Source organism: Mustela erminea, chromosome 15, assembly GCF_009829155.1.
Source record: "Mustela erminea isolate mMusErm1 chromosome 15, mMusErm1.Pri, whole genome shotgun sequence".
Classification (NCBI taxonomy): Eukaryota; Metazoa; Chordata; class Mammalia; order Carnivora; family Mustelidae; genus Mustela; species Mustela erminea.
In genome coordinates, this window is record NC_045628.1 from 77,805,695 (window position 1) to 77,821,631 (window position 15,937).

General features: G+C 45.2%; 1 protein-coding gene across 2 annotated transcripts in view; it reads left to right on the top strand.

Annotated features, from left to right (window-relative positions):
• Positions 1–15,937, top strand: part of LOC116574510 (ral guanine nucleotide dissociation stimulator-like) — a 492,075-nt gene that overhangs the window by 237,442 nt on the left and 238,696 nt on the right. The gene's annotated exons all lie outside the window — the stretch shown is intronic.

Consider the following 15,937-nt stretch of genomic DNA (forward strand, 5'->3'; position numbering starts at 1 on the left):
AGCACGTGTAAAACACGCGCAGTCACGTGTGATCTTCGCGTACCTCGCATCCATCTTTCCACAGTAGCACTGTCTTTCCCCAAATCCCAAGATTAAAAATGTAAATTTAGGATCACAGACTCTGAGAGGGGCAAATAGGTTAAAGGGCATCATTTTTAGCACTCCTTGCCCCTCCCAGTGTAGCAAAATCGGTATGTTGGGGGTATTCCCCCTGTGCTGGAGTACTCGAAGCCCTGCTCCCCCGCTCACTGACTCAGTAAGTAGGCACTTATCCTGCCTTTCTGTGTAATCCACCTCCCTCGCTCTTGGGTGACCATCCCGGAAACACTCTTGGGTATTCATCTCTCTGAAGGAGCGCAGTAATGGGGGAACTAGATCATCACTGGGGACCTTAGATGACATTCTCTCTTTTAAACATCTGTATCACACACCTTGTGTGGAAACTTTAATCAATGAAAGTGTCTGTACTCTCGAGAGCTTCTCGTGAACCGTTGCAAAGCCAAGACTTCCCCTCCCTTTATTCAAGTTCCTTCGTTACCCAGTACCTGTTTCTCTTCTTTTGAAGCTTTTTTTTTTTAAACTTTGTGCATTTGTGTTTTCTTTTTTTTTTTTTTTAATTTTTTAAAAAGATTTTATTTATTTTTATTTGAGAAAGAGGGAGAGACTGAAAGAGAGGTGAGAGGGGAGGAGACCTGAGGTAGAAGCAGCCTCCCCACTGAGCGAGGAGCTTAATGTGGGACTCGATCCCCGGACCCTGGGATCATGACCTGAACCAAAGGCAGTCACTTAACAAGCTGATCCACTCAGGCGCCCCTCGATGTTTTCTGTGATAACATAGTACTTTTTTTTATTTCCAGAGCTGCTGCAATAACAACCCATCATTTGTTGGTTGATGGCATGAGAGGCTGTTGGTATACTCAGCATTTTACTTTCGATCTTGACAATGACCTCCATGGATATGTGGAACCCTCATTTTACAAGAAGAAACTAAAACTCTCCAAGGCGGAGGCATTTTCCCACAGTCACTCAGCTGGAACGTATTAGATCCAGATTTCAAGTAGGTAGAACTTTGCGGCCCATCCCTTCGCTGTGGCTGTCATTATCAGAGTGTTTTATTGTGGAAAAAGCACAAGACATACAGTTTGGCATTTAACCATTTTTTTTTTTTTTTAAAGATTTTATTTGACAGCACAAGGAGTGAAGGCAGCGGGCACAGGAGAGGGAGAAGCAGGCTCTGCTAAGCAGGGAGATTGATGCGGGGCTCGATCCCAGGGCCCTGAGATCATGACCTGAGCCGAAGGCAGACGCCTAACCAACTGAGCCACCCAGGTGCCCCCATTTTAACCATTTTTAAGTGCAGTGGAGTGACATTAAGCACATTCACAATGTTATGCAACTGTCAACACCATTGATTTCTAGGATTTTTCATCTTCCCAAACAGAAACTTTGTATGCATTAAATAATACCTCCCCACCTCTGGCCCCAGTAACTCCTTTTCTTTCTGTCTTTACGACTTTGCCTGCTGTAGGTCACTCATTCAAATCCTATAATATTTGTACTTTCGTGTCTCTCTTATTGCACTTATTGTGCTCATTGCACTTACGTAACATGTTTAAGCTTCATGTTGAGGCACGTGTCAGCATCTCCTTTGTTAGTACTTGGTAACACTTCATAGCATGCCACATTTTTATCCATTCATCTCTTGGACATTTGGGTGGTAAAGCCGCTATGAACACAAGATGGACAAATATCCGAGTCCTTGACTTCAGCTCTTTCAAGTCTATACAAGAGATTGCTGGACCACTTAATTCTATTTTACCTTTTCTCCCTCCCAAGATTTTATTTGAGAGAGAGGGTAAGGGAGAGAAAGATTGAGAGAATGAATGGGTGGAGGGGGAGAGGGCAAAGCAGATGCCTCGCTGAGCTGGGAGCCTGAAGCGGGACTCAGTCCCAGGACCCTGCGATCCTGACCTGAGCCAAAGGTAGACGCTTAACCAACGGAGCCACCCAGCGGCCCTGTTCCAGCTTTTTAAGGAACTGTTTTCCATGCTGTTTTTGTATACGCCTTTATGTTCCCCACCGGTGATGCCCTGGCACGGCAGTTTCTGTATATCCCCGCCAACAATTGTCTCCACTTCCCTGGCATGTTTTTGGTAGTGGCCGTCCCAACTGCGTGAGGGGATCTCACTGTGGTTTTGATTTGCCTTTCCCTGATGACGAGTGATGTTGAGCAGATTTTCATGGGCTCCCTGGCCATTTGTATAACTTCTTCAGAGAAATGTCTATTCAAGCTTTTTGTTTTTAAAATTGGGTTGTGTATTTTTAAAAATTGAATTCTTTGTAGGGCTTCTTTTTAAGTGCTGAATATTCATCCCTTTCCAGGGAGATATTTTCTCCCTTTCCACTGTCTTACAGATCGTATCCTTTTTGATGTAGTCCAGTGGATCTGTTGTTTTTTTTTTTTCTTTTGCCTTTGGTGTCGCATCCTAGAAATCACTACCAAATCCAGTCACAAAACTTCTGTTTTCTAGTAAAAGTTTTATTAGAGTTTTAGCTCTTATATTTAAGTCTTTTATCTATTTTGAGTTAATTTTTAAACATGGCATTAGGTAAGGGTCCCACTTCATTGTCTCACATGTGGATCTCCAGTTTATCCAGCACTACTTGTTGAAAAAACTGTTCTTTCCCCATTGAATGATCTTGGCATTTGTATCAGAAGTCGATTGGTCGTATATGTGAGGGTTTATTTTGTTCCACTGGTCAATATGTCTGTTCTTATGCCGCTGTGACACTTTTTATTCCTGTAGTAAGTTTTAAAATCAGGAAGTATGAGGCCCCCACCTTTGTTGTTCATTTTCAAGATTATTTTAGCTGTTCAGGGTCCCGTGGAATTTCCTATGAATTTTAGGACTTAATTTTAGGACAACAAAAGTTTCTGTTGCGATTTTGAGCAGGATTGCATTGAATCTGTCTTCCTGGAAGATGTCTGTTTATTTGAGTTGCTTTCATTTCTTTCGGCAATATTTATTTATAGTTTTCAATGTAACAATCTTTCACCTCCTTGGTTAAGTTTATTCTTAAGTATTTTGTTGTTTTGATGGTATTCTAAATGGATTGTTAATTTTCTTTTTCGGATTGTTCATCGTTAGTGTATAGAGAAGCAACTGATTTTGTGTGTTGATTTTATGTCATGCAACGTTGCTGAGTTTGTTTATTCTGAGAGTTTGTGGGGCAATCTTTGGGGTTTTCTGCATCTAAGATCACATTATTCACAAATAGAAAATTTTACTTCATCTTTTTCAAATTTGTATGTCTTTTATTTCTTATATAATAAGGCAACAGCCTTATTGCTCTGGCTAGAACTTTCAGTACTGCATTGAATCAAAGTGGTGAAATCAGGCATCCTTGCCTTGTTCCTGATCTTAGAGAAAAAGCTTTCAATCTTGCACCTCTGAGTGTGATGTTAGCTGGGCATTTTTCATGTATGGCTTTCATGTTGAGGAAATTTCTTATCTGTAGTTTGAGTGTTTGTATCAAGAAAAGGTATTGAGTTTTGTGAAAAGACCTTTTTTTTTTTTTTTTTGCTTTGCTTTGCTTTGTTAATGTATTATAGTGATTTTCATAAGTTGAACAATCCTTGCATTTTGGGAGTAAGTCCCATGTAGTCTTAGTATACAGTCCTTGAAATATGCTGCTGAATTTGCTTTGTCAGTACTTTGTACATGACTTTTGCATGAATATTTTAAGGGATACTGGTCTGTAGTTTTTTGAATGATCTTTGGCTCGGGTGTGAGAGTAATGCTGGCCTTATAGAACGAGTTAGAAAGTATTCCCTCCTTTTCAACGTTTTGGGAGACTTGGAGAAGATCAAAGATTTTTACAAATAACCAACACTTAATGCTCACTGTGGGTCATTAAGAAAGTCAAAGGCATAGTCTTTGACCTTGAGGAATCTACCACCTAGGAAGGAGACAAACGGCTTGTTTGGAAAGTCAGCTGCACGCTTCAATATACACACAGCTTTACAGAACAGGTGGAGAAAGGTGATGTAGAAAGATATTGACATCCACAGAGATGCAGTCAGACTACTAGGCCTACAGAAAGAGCCCCACAGAGAGATCAGGAATTCAAAAACAGTCTAAGGGATTGGAGATACTAAGTGTAACAAGAAATCAAGAATACTAACTCCTAATACTCTCCAGTAATAGAATTTCTAAGCTTGATTCAAATACTTACTCCCCTCCCTCCCAGCCCTGAGTTCTCCAAGGAGAGTCTCTTAACTTAACTCTCAGGAACTCACCAGGCAGCTACTACGGACCTGATTCCCAAAGAAACCAGCTTATGCCATCCTGTAGCATGTTGCTTATTATAATTCACCTAAAAAATTGGTTCCTTTCTTGAATTTCCTCACCTGTTGTCAATGATTTGCCCTTGACATGAAGACTTAATTAAATGTTCCTATGTTGCCTCCTAATTGTTTTCAAATAAGCAAAATTCCATTTGAAGACCAGGAAAAACGGTCCCACTACCCTGATTTGATGAGTCATTCCCAAACCTGGGTGATGAGCACAGTCACTGGGGAATTGCACAGATGTTCAGATGCCGGGCATCCCCAATTTTGATGCTCTGGAAGGTTCACAGGTGATTCTAATCACCTGGGTTCGAGTCTCCCTGGGGTAGAACTCCTCCCAAGTTCAGTATCATTTTTCTGTAAGGTCACTGCCAAACTGGAGTTGACCTGGAGCATTCTCAATAAAACAAATTACTTCAGGAACCATCATGGGAAATTGAAGGGGAGAGGATGGGCACTTGTCTTTACAGCATTTGAAAGGTTGCCATCCGGAGGATGTTTTGCCATTGTGGTTCAACAGGGACAGAGAGGCGGAGAGGGCAGAGACCATATTAAGTACAAGGAAAAGCCTTCTGGTTTTTCAGCAATGAGAGCAGCCAGCGAGCTAAGAGATGAAGAGCGAAGCTTCTAATGCCATTGACTGTTTGTAGGTAGGGCTCTTCGCTGGCTAGGAGGCTGTACCAGAGAACCCCGTGCTTCTTTGCAGATGAGGCAGGGAGCCAGAGGACGAGCGGTAGGCTGGATTTTGTATTCCAGGGCTCATACTTAGCTCTCTGTATCCACACATAATTGGACGTAGGGGGCCATCATTTACTGGGGGCAGGATTTAGGTTGCTCTCGTGGTTAGGATGGAAAGCAGCCTGTTCCCCAGTCACTGGCTCAAAAGGAGGGAGGTGGGTTGAATAAAACATAGCAGTCTCGAGTTTTCAAATGTGGCAGTTGTAGAATTCATTTTTCCTTCCGTTGGAGCAGAGAGATGCCCTGGGCGAATCGAATGTCATAAATCCAGCACTTCCCACTGTCTCCCCAAATACTTCTTTTGAGGAACCTTCAGGTCCTTCGGATTTAGGGAACTCTGAATTGTGGCTGATAACAAGACACGTTCAAAATGGACTGAGGTGTGACCTGCTCCCCTTCTATGAGGGACACCCTGCTCACCCAACAAATTTGGGAAATCGCATGTTAGGTCATTAATAAGGAAAATTGCAGAAGAATAAAGTACAACCTTGATTTTACTATACTCAGCCATGTTATTACAAAGTGTTTCTCTGTTCCCTGCAGGGCCCAGAAAGAAAACAGTGAAATCATGCTGCCTGTGCACATTTTGGAACAAACGCAATGATTGTGTTGTTTTTCACTGAAACTTCCGTTTGCCGGGAGCCTTTTCCCTTCAGGTAGAAACCATTTTCCAAACTGTGTTGATTTTCAGCTGCAGAAATGAACATTTTCTTCGTTGGAGTTCTCTGGCTAGTTTTGTTTAACCTGCCAGAGTTTTTGCGTGGATTTTAAGGAAAAAACCGTAGATGATAGAATGATGAGGAAGATAAACTTGCAAAATTACATGTCAGTGGATTAGATGATCAGATGTAACAATGGAAGCTCCCCATTTTCCCAGTGTTCCATAGATTTATCTACCTAAAAATCTTATTGGTTGCTGCACTGTGTTCAACAGATGTATTTTTAAATTCCTGTCGTGAACACAGTAGGGGCCATGTACTCTCTGATTTCTGTACATCATAATGCTCTGTATACTCCATATACAGCTACTGATTAGAACTGATGTGAAATTACATTAATTGACGGAATGCAAAGTTAGTTACAAACTGAGATCACGTTTATGAACTTCTGCCAAAGCAGGGAGGCGTGGGGAGATTTGTACTCCCAGAAAGTGCTCCTGACTGTGGTGTGGAAGGAGCCAGAGTGAGTGTGATGAGGCCTCAGAGGGTCAGGACTTGGCACCAAGTCAGGTGGCCGGGGACACAGGAATTGGAGTGTCAGGAGGACTTAGCTCACACAACCGGGATGAGAGGAGCCTTTTGCTGGGAGCCTACGAAGAGGACCAGGCTTGGGGGGTCAGATCCCAGTGCTCCGTGGTATGGAGGTACCACAACTTTACAAGCATTTGCTCTTAATAGGCGGACACTGCCAGGCAGTGTGGACAGGCCCAGCCGAGGAAGCGAAATTCCTGGGCTCAGACTGTACCCCACGTGCCCCACGTCCAAAGCTGTGACTTCAGACGTGAAGAATTGGTAGAAAGCCGAAACGACCATTGTACTTCTGGAGTAATTACTCTGGGTGAACTCACCGAATGTCTCCCAGAGTCTGCAGTGATTTTGAGGCATTTAATAACTGAGGACAGACAGAGAAAATGTACACCTCATGCTGAAGAACGCTGGGGCCTTTTGAAAGCTTTTACTGGAAAAGAATGTATCATTTGTTCTGGCATTTAAAAAGCTTCCTTTCCTTTATGGAAAGTTGATCCATTTTAAGGATCCTGGAGACACCTGACACTTAAGGCAAAAAAATGCCGGTCCTCCTGAAAACTTGTGGAAAGAAGTTTTGTGAAGTGAATGTAATGCAGGCATAGAGATGAAATCCTGGATTAGAGAGATCTGAAGACCACCACCCCCCATGTCTGGCTGTGGGCTGCAAGGGGTACTGTCTCATCTGCGGTTGGGAGGGCTTCCAACCCTCGGTCCCACGTGGTGTGTGTCTCCAGGACAATCCCCTTAAGTGTCTTTGACTGAGTTCTTGGTCTCTTTCCCAGCCCCTGTTGGCCCCTTGGTGACCATACTGCTTCCCACCTCCTAGCCTCCTGAGCCCACATTCCTCATTCACAAAATGGCAGACGTAACAGTTCACGTAGGAAGGTTGTGAAACGGACTTGAGATACATTTGGTACACTTCAGGGTCACAGTTGCTGTAATAGTGTTGTTTTAGAAACTTGGTATGAAACCCCACACTGATTTCTTATGTAGGTCATGACTGAGGGGAAGGAGGCATTGTGGGAAAAGCGTCGTATCCGTTGTTGCAAGGGACATAAAGATGACAAAGGCATGACTCCTGTGCTCAGGGAGCTTCCAATGCAGAATGTAAAGTTCTTTGGGAAAAAAAAACAAAAAACAAGACAAAATGTAAGTAAAATGTCCAGAAGGAGGCCAGAGGTCACATGGTGTGGTCAAGAGCACGGGTTTACAGGCAGACCCCCCTCCACAGCCCCGCTTGAGCAGACTGCTGTCAGAATAGAGAAATTCTGTGGGTGTCCACTTCACACATAGTGAGACGAGGATTCAGGGAGCAAGGATGACTTTGAAGGCGCTCAATAAATGCTAGCAATGGTGTCCTAATTCGGTGCGTAGTTACATGTCTACTGCTATGCGCCAGCTGCCGAGAACACAAAGTTGAATGAGACTTTGTATATTCAGGTCAGCGAAGGAAACAGACCCATCAATAATGAATTGCAATGATGCAGAGTGTTGAGAGCCATAATGGGTACAGAAATAAGATAATGTGGGAACACAAGAAGAGCATCTAAATCAGATTGCTGGGCAGGGAAGGCCTCCCAGAGGAAATGCGACTTGAACGGAGCTTTCAAGAAGTAAGGTTATTCGGATCCAGGAAAGGAGAGAGGAGGAGGCATCAGGTTTAAGGAAAGGAGATGGGGGAGGGCACCTGCAGAAGAACCCTGCAGACTGGAGCACTGTGGGTTTTGTGTGGCTACAGCAGACTATGTTGGGTGACATGGAGCAAGAAAGGTCGAGTTCTAAATCCCAAAGCCCTGATTTATTAAGCTATTAAGTTCGGATTTTATGAAAATGACATAGAGGACTTCTGAAAGATTTCAAGTCGATGACTAATTTCTCAGAATGACGTTTAGCTGCAGTGTGGACGTCAATCCGTCCTCATTAGAATGGGAAGACCAATGAGAAACTTGTAGTAATCCTATCAAGAAGTCACCAGAGCCTAGACAAGGTGGCGTCAGAAATGGAGGTGGGGGGTGGGGGGCTAGAATCTAAAGGACCTGATTGAAGAATTAGCTGTGGAAGTCAGCATGGGGGAAGGGTTCCGCTTGGGCCCTGGGGGTGAGGGGGTGTTCTCCAGGGTTCTCTTCTAGGTCATTTGCTCCCTTCTCTTCACAATTCTGGACAGCGTTCGTCAGCACCTGACACCAGTGGCTACCAGAGTCTCACCTCTAGCCGGGGTACCTGGAACCCACATGCTTCCAGTGATGTCCACAGATACCTCAAACTCAACTCAGAACATGGCAGCTGGGATCCGTGAGGAAGCATTCCCAAAGAGCAAGGCAAAAGTATACGGTGTTTTAGTGATCTCTCCTCAGAAGTCACGGCCTTACAGCATCACCCAGATGGAAGGCAAGTGGATATAAATCCCATCATGTGGCAGGAGGAATGTCAGCATCACATCCCAGGGAGAGGAGGTGAGATGGGAGATACTGTGGCCATCTTTGGGAAATCCGGTCAGCCACAGTCACTCTCCTGTTTCTTCTCTGTGTGACTTTGCTGAGGAGAACTATCGTCTAGAGTGCATATTTACTCAGGAAAAGCATTTTAGTCAGGCAGATGTTCAAGGTCCAGAGGGAAGAGTGAAAAGAGAAGAAAGGAATTCTAGGCCTGGAGATGCCAATAGAGAAAGGTGTTGGGAGCAGGTCACATCATGTAAGGGGGGTTCACAGCCACAGGAGGTTAGTCTTCTCACGGGTACATGTCTGGGTCTGATGCTGCTGTGAGCACACGACATAGAAGCAGGGAGAGGACGTGTTGTCTGGCACATAGAGAGCAGCACACTCAGGCATGTCCTTTCTGCAGTCTGTGTAGACAGAACGCTGACCAATGGAGCGCCTTTCCCCTATGACAGTCCACCATGAATCCCTGAATGTGGGGCCAGCAGGCTAAGCATGCATCAGAAAGTGAATAAAGAATGGTTTGGAGGCAGTATCTGTCATCTTTTGGTGTCAAAGTATTAAATAAAATCAGCTAACACATTAGTTGCCAAAGTTATGAACCCGTGCCTTTTCAAAGACCTAGTTTTACAATAAGTAGAATTTCTTCAACTCAAGAGATACAAGAGAGAAACCAAGCACAGGTGGGCAGGCATTTAAAAATAAAACAGAAGATTGAAAACATGTATTGATAAGGATTCTATTATGGTTAAGAGAAAAACATGTCAGCTTTCTTGAAAGAGACTGTCGCTCAGACATTGGACAGATACTTAAACCGAGGAAGGGGTCATTCTTTCATTGCTTCATTCAAGAAATACGGTTAAGCAGGTAGTTTGTCCTTGGCCCTATTTCAAGCAATAAAGAAGTGAATGAGACTGTCTGCCTTCAAGGAGTGTGCGCTCTAACAGGGGCAAACAAGACAGAGCGTTAGACACCGCAATGTGTGGGGAGGGCATGAACAGGGCTGTGTGTTACAGTGACTGAATTGAGTGAGGCCCGCCACAGATGAGGTGGTGACAGGCAAGGCCTCTCTGAGGAGGCGACATTGGAGCTGAACTTGAAGGGTGAGAAAGAGTCAGCCATGCCGGGGCTGGATGGAGAGCATTCGGGCCACTGGGGCAGCGGGCAAACACACAAGCTCCGAAACGGAACAAGAATGCTGGGCAGAAGGAGGTCGTGTGGCTGATTCTTCGGGAACCCTAAACACGCATTGCTTTACTGCTGTGTTTAAACAGTGAGGTTTTTTTTTTTGTTTTTTTTTTTTTTTTTTTTTTTTTTTTTTTTTTCTGAGCGTGGAAGTTTGAATGGTCCCTAGATGGGGATTTCGAAAATGACTTAAAAATCATTACATCTGTTTTCCGTGTACATTGTAGAATCTTTGATGTGTGGAATGAAAGGTGGAAATGAAACAGCTAGTTTTTTCTGTGCCGTTCACTGAGTAAAATGTCTTTTCCCCATCGAGTTGATAAAACACCATCTCTATTGTGAACGGAAATTCACCATGAACCTGTGGCTCCTTGGAACCCTCTCTTTGGTTTCGTCCATCTGCCTCTCTGCTCCTGATCCTGGGGCTGTACTGATTGAATCTCTGTGCTCCTGTCTCAGCGGCGCCTTCCTGAAAACCAGCATAGACAACTACACAGCAGTGCTTAGGGTTTGAGTTTCTGGTAGGTTGTCCTAGAACACTATTAGCATCCCACGGAATGCCTGTGTTCCCTGGACCTCAGTTTTAAAAATACTAAGCTTGTACTGCCTTGCTTCGGAAAGGACCAGCAGGCCTGGAGTTGCCTCTGGAAGAAGCCAGATTCGTACAACATTTACACATGTCAGGCATTGTACAGCACGCTTTCGGCTGTTTCATCTCCTGTAATCCTTACCTATTATGTCCTCTGTTTTACCGGGAAGGGTCCATGAGGTTATGGGGCTGTGTTCTAATGAATGTCTAATAGATACCAAGCAGTGCCAAGTGCTCTGAACAGAGAGATGCTTCTTCCCGTATCCTACCTGCAGTCAAATCGGACTGCTTGATGGGCCCCCCAATGCTAAAAATAAGAGCCAGTATTTGTGGAGCATCGGGCCTTGCCCTCCACGTGCATTGTCTCATCCTACCTTCCTGCCACGGCATGGTTTTCTCCTCTGGGAAGCTCCAGCTTGTTCATAAGTGACAGGGAAGATCGTGTGCCAAGCCTGAAGGGAGGCAGATGGCTTCTCGTTGTACAGGTGAGGAAATGAAGGTGTGGACAGTTAATGCTCTCGCTGGCAGAGTCACACCACGAACGAAGTGGCAAAGCCGAGGTCTGGACCCAGAAGCAGCAGGTTTGGAGGACCATCCCCATCCCCCCCAGGTCCTGAGCTTTTCCTCCTTGTGGCCTTTGAGCATGCCGCTGCCTCTGCCTGGGTTTCTCTTTTGAGGCCAAACCAGAGACCTTGTACAGGGAGGATGGCTGGGCAAAAGCTGGAGCCCATCATGCCAGACAGACGGCATGTCGTCTCTCGTGATACTCTTGTAGGTGATACAGAGAAGAGTATGAGGCCCAAAGGTAGGCAGAACTGATTTGGAAATTGCTTCCCATGTATTAGCTCTGTGCTCCCTGCAGCTCAGTTTCCTCACTTGGGAATCGTCGTGAGATTTATACAACACAATAATTCCATTAATACAAAAAATCCCGGGGAGATGTCGTCTCTGTCCCCAGCTCCCTCATTTACTCAGCAAATATTTGTGGACCTCCCATGAAGCTCCAGGCACTGTGCTAACCATTATACTTATCAGTTGTTTCAATAGAATAGTATTTCAGGGTTCAGGCTGGGAGTACCCCAAGAGTGGGCTAATATCGCCAACATCCCGTGCTCCTCCTTGGCCCTGCCTGTGGAACTTCCTTGTCCAGTTTACAAGGGGATGTTACCTTCATAAGCTACGTGAGATTTTTTTCAAAGTTCTACATGAGCTGGTGTTTGTGTAACTCAACTCGGATCTTTGGTCTTGTCACAATTGTTATAGAACCCAGAGCTGGTGTGGCCAACCCTGGGGTGACCCCAAACAGGGCTGTCAGTCCGGGGGTGTGGAGAGTGAAGGGAAGCCTCTCCCCACAAGTTCTTCTAGGGTAATTCTATGGATTCTTTATCCCTCGGGAGTTACTTCTGCAATTAGAAGGGCTCTCTGTTTCGATAGTTTATGACCTAATTCCATTGTCCCGTGCCTTGAGGTGGTCAGATCCAGGCCTTGCAATAAGTCTCCAAAATCAGGGCCAGAGGGAGTTTAATGGGTAAGGTTACTATTTTCTCAAGGATTAAAATAAGCAAAGAGGATGGGTTGTTACATAATCAATAACATTGACCCCTTGATTGAAAACACAAATGTAATTTATCTCAAAATCATCCTCTAGCTTGTTGTTCTCCAAAATTAGATTACGCTAGCAAATGTGTTGAGCCTCTTGAACAGACAGTTATTTTCATGTCAATAGCCTCTGGAAGAATAGTCTTCCCAGGCCCAGATTCTCTATGGATGGAATTTGGGGAAAAAGGCACTTCAAATCCAAACATTCGACCCATAGTTCTTATAGTCATTGAAGGCTGAGAGACAGCATGGCCTAATGGGGAAAGCTTGAACTTCGGAATCAGATTAAACCTAGATGGAGATACAGGCTTCTTTACTGACCCATCTGTGTGAATTTTGTTCAACTTCACCTTTCAGAATCTGTTTTCTTAGCTAAAAAAATAAAATAAAACTCTTAAAAATGAGAATAACAATTATCTACCTTACAGGATTATTTATAGGTTTCCAATACTGTATATGGACGTACATGACAGAGTATCTGGCATATATTAAGGCCTCAGTCTATGGTAACTAGTAAGTCTAGAAGTGCTTAGTAGAATACAGATCAAAAGACTGAATTGGTTCCAGAACCAGAGGGCTCTTTCTTAATCTTGGAAAGAGAGATACACATAGCCAGTGGTTCTCAGCTCCAACAGCTCAGAATCTCCCGGGGGTCTTCTAAGAAAGGCTACTGTCCTGGTCCTGCCCCCAAAGATTCTGCTTCTAATTGATTTGAGCTGAGGCTGGGTGTTGGGATGCCTCACAGTGCCAGTCGGAGAACCTCGCCCACATCTTCATCGCTGGGGTTGGTGGACCACACGTGGGGAAGCCTCACAGAGATGTTTATCGGGGGTCTGGCCTTCAGCCTTACAAGTTCAGAAACCCTATTAGACCTTCAAGGTGATGGGACTCAGACACATTCTGAAAAGGAAACGGAGAGGCTCCTAATTTATCATGGAAAATATACCTACCAAACAGACCAAGTACGTGCATTGGACTGAAGAGCATGTTCTCCCTTTAAGAAAACTCCAAAGGAAGCCAAATGATGGAGAAATGACTCGGAGCCCAGGAAGTGGTTACACAGATTAGATGTTGCCTGGCATCTGGTGTTGAGGTCCCAGCAAGGGCTTGTGCCCTCCAGGCAGGCTGGAGGCGCTATCTTCCCATGTAGCAGCCCCTTCTCACCTGTGAATGGGGCTTACGGGACAGGTCCAGGTTTTGCCACTGGAACAACCCTTTCCGTGGGCTTCAGAGGTTCCCCTGCCTGCCACCATTCTCAGGTCATCCCGAAGTGGGCCCTGTAATGTCAGTCAGAGCAGCCGAACTGGCCCACATCTGCATCTAACAAACTGACTTGCCCATGCACCAGAGAGGGCAGGGTGTGAACCTCAGCTATGGTCTGATGAAAGCAAGGGTCATACCCGTGCGTGGGAGTGCCCCAGAGGAAAGGATTTTGGCTTTGACCTTCATGCTTCACATTCCACAGGAGGACTTGAAAGCTGTAGCTGAAACGCCGGCGGGATCATAAACATGGGATGTTGCTTTTAGAGCCCATTACTGATCCCACAGTTTCTCGCCAGTAGGGAGAGGATCTCAGTGAATGATGGGATGGTGAGTGTGCTTGGGGAGGAGGTCCATAGCCAAGGCCAACATCTGCATCAGCACAGGGGAGATGGATGGGCACAACAATAGGGTAGTTGAGACATCTGGGTTTGGTATAAAATGTTACCAGGTGAAGAAAGCAAGAGTCTAATGTTAGGGTCATTCTGGGTTCAGAAGTCCACATACCTGGAGGGAATAATTTATTCAGGATTGAGAATCACTGTTCTGTCCTTCTTCCCAGAGAGTGAGAACTATGTTCTGTTTATTAACTGATGATATGAGATAATTATACCTATCAAAACCCAACTTTCATCATGGCTCTAAGCAAACTCCAGTTCCTTTGCACGTTGGGTATTTCCTTGGCCAGGAGAAGCAGAAGGAAATTTCTTGTCTGGTTCTGTTTGGATCCCTGTTGCACTGAGCTGACCTAATTTTGCTTTGCCCATTCTCTTGGGTGGGGTCCACACTACTTTCCATCAGAGTGGCCATGTGCTTGTGCCAGGATTTTTATACGGCAGAACAGGTTTTATTTTCCACCCTCCTCTGAGTCGACGTGCCAGGCCCAGTGAATGTGGCAGCCCTCCAGCTCGCTCACACCCCTTTGAGTTGTGTGTTGTCTGTTCCTAAAGTAGTTTATGCCCATAGTACATGTTATGGTAATTAAGTGATTTAGTTACCTACTATGTCAACCACCTTAATATTATGTAAACCGATACAATGAGTATGAAAAGAAAGGGCTATTTCTTTGAGAACTAAGTGAAATTATTTGGAAAGACTCAATAAAGGAAAATCGATTTAAAGATTTCCTTTAAGTGTGGGGAGGTTGGGGGAAAATAAGAAGAATATGGAAGAATTCTGTCCTGGAAGTCTTTTTCAGGACTCTAAAATTTCATGCCACCTCTTAAGAAGTTGAAATTTAAAACAGTGGATAACACTTTTTAGGTGTGATTTATGCAAAAAAAGAGACAACAAGGATCCCAAGTGAGGGCACCAGGCTCAAAGAAAAGGCTTTGGTCCTATGTCAAAATGTTGGCAAATAGGGGCACCTGGCTGGCATAGTTGGTAGAACATGCGATTCTTGACCTTGGCGTTGAGTTCAAGGCCTACGTGGATGTAAAGTTTACTTTAAAGAAATATATGTTTTTTGTTGTTTTAAAGATTTTATTTATTTATTTGACAGAAAGAGAGATCACAAATAGGCAGAGAGGCAGGCAGAGAGAGGGAGGGGGAGGCAGGCTCCCTGCTGAGCAGAGAGCCCGATGTGGGGCTCAATCCCAGGACCCTGAGATCATAACCTGTGCTGAAGGCAGAGGCTTTCATCCACTGAGCCATCCAGGCGCTGCAGAAATATGTTTTAAGTTAAAATGCTTTAAGTATATATTTTCATCCTTGCTTCATCATTTAACATATATTATTGAGTGTCTACTGTGTATCAGAATTCTAGGTTCTGGAACTGCAGAAATGAATAAGGTCAACAAAGTCCCTGCCCACAAATGAACATTCTGGTGAAGGAGACGGTGGCCAACGGCAACTTATAGGCTATAGGTAATGTATGCCCCGATGCACACCTGTGAACTCAGTGTAAAGTGATTCACGATGGGGTAGACAGGCAGTCACAGAACAAGCCTTGCCAATGAGGAACCAGAGTGGAGATGCAACTCCGTGGGCAGAGGGGAGCCATGTGCTAATCTAGGGAAGACTCCAGGGGCAGAGGGGCCAATGAGGCTGAGACCCCGAGCTGGGCCTGAGCTCATATTTAGGGAACAGCAAGAAGGCCAGTCTGCCTGGAGGAGCAGGTTGGAAGGTGAGAGCCCAGGGGTGAGGGGAGCCCTAGGCCCATCCAGGGCGTGGGGACCCTGGGGAAGACTTTGGATCTGACTATGAAGATGAGAAGCAGCCACTGGGGGCTTCTGAGAAGGGGACGGGCCAGGTGTGATTGTTCTGTTTAAAAGGTACACCTGCTGCTCTGTGAAGAGAACTGGCAATGAGGGGCAAGAGTGGATGCTAAAAGCTGCAAATGAGGCAGACAGGAAGAGTCCGCGATGTGGGCGGGGGCCGTGGAGACCGGCTCCCAGAAAGCGGAGCTGGGGCAGCGTCCCAGGCTCAGTGGGACTGGAAGGTGCTCTGGAGGCCCAGTGAGGCCAGGGGAGAAGCCTCGGAGGAACCAGGGGCCAGAAGCCACTGCAAGGAGCGCCGGGGAGTCTGAGCCCTT